The following is a 5,047-nucleotide window of genomic DNA, read 5'->3' on the forward strand; positions in this document are numbered from 1 at the left end:
CCTTCACGGTAATATCATGTCTTATTTTAGACTTATGGGACGGGTTTTCACTATTGGTGGCGATTGAAATTAATTTGCATATGCGAACTTTCATTAACTGAACTCAATCAAATAAAAAGTATCAAGCAAATATAGAAAAATACATAATCAATTAAAATCTATGTGTCCTTTGTGATAATTATCCCACTTTAAGATGGAAGAGATATGTGATAAAATAGAAAGAAAAAATATGTGCTTTCTCAAAAGTCTTCACTTCGTGTTTCTTAATATTAACACATAGGAACATAATACTTGTTATAGAAAAAATATTTATCGTTCTTTACACAAAAAATCATTACATGATTTGATGAACTTTCAAGAATTTTTTTTCCGTAAAGCAAGTTTGTTTATGTATGGAAACATAAATAGCAAAGTGTAAAGAAACTTGAAAGCTAATTAGAAAAGGCTAACCGTGATGGCCGAATATATGCTGGCGTTGTACACCTTATACCTTCATCGTTCTTACCATATTATTAACATTAAATGACGCTACCGGCACTGACCGCATCATAACAACTCAGTTGGCTAGAACTTCGTGCTGATATCGTGTTATAAAATATAACTCAAAGTAACAATATAGAACAAGAAAAAACAAGCTAAGAGATATATAGAGAAAGAGAGAAGAAATTCTTATTTCTTCTTCAATTGTTTGTATTTTTCTATCTATTACAAGGCATTTATATATGCAAGAAAAGTGAAGAAAATATGTCATTGAATATATAATTAAACATAGAAAATATGTCATTGAATATGTCATTAAGCATTTGAGATGAAGATCATAAAGGAAGAGTAGACATCCACCATAATTTGATATTTCTTATAACTGGAATAACTTTATTCGAGTGAACTTACTCACATTACCCTAGATAAAGGAGGAGAATTGCCGCGGCTAGCATTAAATTTTTTAATTGTGATGAAAATGTTAACTCATTTAGATTTTATTTGAAAGGAGCAATATATAGGTAAATTAGTTCTTATCCAAAGAGTCTATTAAAATAACTCAAGTTTAAGATCAACGGGAGAGGATTATTATCGTTCAAAATCTAATCTATGTACCTTCCTTTCCATTATCTTACGGTTGTTACTCATTTTCGGTTAAATAATTATAGTATTATTCTCCTCTATTTTTATTCTTATATTTTTATTATTACATATTATTTCTTTTGCTTCGATTTTCTTAATACTTTACTGTTGTTATTTTTTTTTATTTTCATGATTTTTTTACTACTGTATTTCTTTTTCATTACTGTTGAGCTTATGCTTTCCTTGAAGGTCTATCGTAAATAATTTTTCTAGTGCACAAGGTAAAAATAAAATTTGCGTATATAATATCCTTTACATACTTCACCTACGAAATTACACTGAGTGGACGTTTGGACATAAGAATTGTAAAATATCAAAATAGGGTGAAATTATTTTTCAAGTGAAAATAGTATTTGAAATTTACAGTTATGTTTGGATACGAATATAATTTTTGGTTGTTTTTAAAGTTTTGTGAGTGATTTGAGTGAAAATTTTGAAAATCAGTTTTTTGAAATTTTTAAAATTTTTTAAAAATTTTAAAATATATTTTTAAGTAAAAATTAAAAATTTTATGAATAAATACTGATATAAAAAAAAGAAATATTTTTTGGGGAAAAAACAAAAAATTTCTTTTATGTCCAAACGGCCTCTGAGTTTATTATTGTTGAACTCTATGTAACTGATCTTCTGCCTTATCCTCTGCATCTGCATAAGCAGTCAGCCAAAACGGCTCCCATTATTGTCATTTTGCTCTACCGGTCGCTGTCTCCCATATTCAACCTCCACTCTCGGGTTAACTCTTTACCATGGTTACTCTAATCAGACTTTACAGTTCATTTTCCCAACTAAACCTTAAACCTTCCTCTTATTTACAGTTTATCCATCCTCTTCTCCAAGCTATAAATTAACGCTTTGAGACTCGCTAAGTTTGCCCAACTGAAAAGCCTCGGGGCACTTTTAGAAAAGAAAAAAAATCAATACATACAGAATATGTTTATATAGCTCTCCAATTACAATGGCGAATTCCTCTAGAAGGCTGAGATCGGCGTTTGAGAGGTCAATCTCACCCACCGGCCGGTGCTGTAACACCATGGCGGCAACTGATGCGACGTCGTTCGCTTCGTACAGGACCTCTAGCTTTTATTCGTCTCCATCGGCAGGTTGTTTCAACCGTTCGGCTTCTCCGACGCGCGTGAATCTCCACGCGCTGGCGCCGGTGAATTCTACGCCTAGCGTTAAGTTCTTCATCGACAGATCTAGCTCTCCTCGCCGTTCCGTGGCAGTGTCTCAGCGTGATCAGGTGGTTCGGAAGCAGATTCCGAAAAGGACGTGCTTGTGCTCTCCGACGACGCATCCTGGTTCGTTCAGGTGTAGTATGCATAAGAATATGAGAAATACTCCTTCGATTTCGTATTCGCCTAGTCGATTGAATGCTCGGCGATCGGCGATGACGAACTCACTGGTGCGGATCTGGTCTGTTGAAGGTGATTTAGTAAAGCGAGCTCTGGCAGCTCTTATTAGGCCTTCTTCGCATCATCAGAGACGTCGAGGTGACTTTCAACCGCGTCCTAGCCGGCTTTCCAGAATGTCCAAAGTATAACCTATGAAAAAGTTTCCGTTTCCGTTTCCGTTGTTACAGGTTGGTGAATTTCATATATTATCTGAAGCTCATCTCCTGAGTTTTCCGGCGATGGCGTCAGATTCCGGCTGCTGTTTTTACTACTCCGACGAAAAGGAAGCTATGGCAATTTTGATACATTACGGAAGTAGTATAATTCTCCCTTGTACATATGGATTTGCAGTAACTGATGCAATTGAAGGACAATTTGGACTTAAATTCCATAAAAATAACCAGGAAATTGAATTTGATTAAATTTGAACTAAAACATCATAAGGCATTGGATATGGTTGAGAAATCTGTGTTTGGCGTTTTAGGTGTTTAGTGGAGTGGTGTGACTTGTTTCGTTTTTTGTGTTCGTTCGCAGCTTTTGTGTTTCCCGTCGTGTTTGGCGTTCATCGTTCCATTATGCTTTGGCGTTTCCCGTTCGTTCGCCGTATCTGCGATCGACGTGCTTTAGCATCTGTTCATCATCTTTCGTCCAAGGTAATATGTATTTTTTAATTTTTTTTCTTCGTATATTTTCCATTATCTTTTTATTTTTAAGAACTTTTATTTATTTGCTAGTTGAATTTGTTAATGTTTTTTCTTTGGTATCTGTGTTTCAGGTTTGGGTTTCATATTCAGGTTTGGTATTTTACCTTGACTCGGAATCCATGGATGGGAGATGGAAGATGGATGTTAAATTCAAGTGATAATGAAATAAACTCCGGAAGAATCTTTTGATAAAAATGAAAATAATAGTAAAGGCTAAAGCGGTAAAATATAATGACACAAGTGAGAAGGATGAAGTGTAAGGAGTACCAAAAATCATCAAAAATATTTTTTTTTTCTACGCCAAATAGTCTAATAGACGAATCCTTATTTTAGGTGAGTTAGAGAAGTTGTTCACTATCATATGTGAGTTAGAGATACATCCAGAAAAAGAAGAAAAAAACTAAGATAAAATTGCGAAAAAAGAACTAAAACAGAAAAATCTAAGGGAAATTAATTAAGGGAATACCGATATTAATAAAAGCAACAAAATGGGAGACAGACTGGACGTTGGTGTCTATGGCCTATTTTTCTGAGAATTTTTTTTTTGAGTGAGACTCAACCAAAAAAACTTTTACGAGGCTCTACTTATCAGACAAATGGAAAAGTGGGTCCTGCATGGCAGGCGTTTATCTCTGGCACTAACGTATTCCCATTTCTCCATCCCCGTTCTCGATCCCCTCTCTCATCTTTTTACCAAGTTTACTAATGGCAAAATGAAAAAACAGTTAACTTTAGTTCTCTTCTCATCAGTCGTCACTTTGGAGTTTCTTCCCCTCTATCTTCTAAATAATTTTCTAAAAGGAACTGAACAGGTGGATATTTAGGGATATTTAGGATCGTTTGTTCGTGAATCATGTATGCTTCTCCAAATTCAAGAGTCCAAAAAGAAGAATGACTTAAAATTTCTGTTTTCCTGATTTTTCGAAGAGAAAAATGATGGGCATAATATTTTGGCGGGAGAATCACTGATTTTTTGAGATATCTATGCATTCCTGTTCGTGACACATGCTAAGTTTGAATAGTTGTTGAATAGTATTTGATGGTTGGATTCTATGAGACTGCGTTGGAGAAGAAGGAGATGAACGAAAATTAAAGAGATAGATTCTCAAATTTATTGTGAAAATTTTTATTTGGGTGAAGTTTGGTTTGAAGATGAAAATATGTTTGGACATCAGTTTTCAAAATATATTTTTCAAATTAATTTTGAAAAAATATGAAACATGACTAATACCCATAATTTCTAAAAATTATCACAAATACCCAACAGTACCATTATCAATAGCATTCATTATATTATCGCAAACTATAGTCCCGAACATAAATAAATTTAATACAAAATTATTATTTTTATAATGAAGTACATGATACATTATCATGTGACCGAGAAGACGAAGCAACATTGTTATAAAATAATAAACGGTGAGCTCTTTTATAAAATACAAAAATTTGGGACAATTTTTAAAAAATATAATAGTGATATTTTGGCCCAATACCAACTATGGTTTTGAGATTTGGGATTTTAGCAAAATTTATTGACAAACGGTTCCTTAGAAAAAGGAGAAAGAAAGAAAAAGGAGGAGGATTGAATACCATTGATGAGAGAAACATGAGCATAAGTAGGTAATCTAGGATCCACTCTTGAGAAAAACCGGGTAAAAAGATGAGAAATGGGAAACACGTAGTGTCAAGAGAAATAAAAGGAGGGAGCCTGCCATGTGGGACCTAACTTTACACTCCTTCTAAGTAGTCACTTTGTTGAAGGGACGAGAAAGTACGGTAAAATTATTTTTGTATAACTTATAAATTATAATTTCGAGTTATAAAATTAGG

At 33.7% G+C, this 5,047-nt stretch overlaps 1 long non-coding RNA gene across 1 annotated transcript; it reads left to right on the forward strand.

Annotated features, from left to right (window-relative positions):
- The first annotated feature begins 1,788 nt into the window (after positions 1-1,788).
- Positions 1,789-4,134, forward strand: LOC107820997 (uncharacterized). The gene is made up of 2 exons (XR_012705163.1): positions 1,789-3,166; positions 3,289-4,134. It is a non-coding gene; the product is annotated as an uncharacterized LOC107820997 (long non-coding RNA).
- The last annotated feature ends 913 nt before the right edge of the window (positions 4,135-5,047 follow it).

Source organism: Nicotiana tabacum, chromosome 22 (assembly GCF_000715075.1).
Source record: "Nicotiana tabacum cultivar K326 chromosome 22, ASM71507v2, whole genome shotgun sequence".
Taxonomy (NCBI): Eukaryota; Viridiplantae; Streptophyta; class Magnoliopsida; order Solanales; family Solanaceae; genus Nicotiana; species Nicotiana tabacum.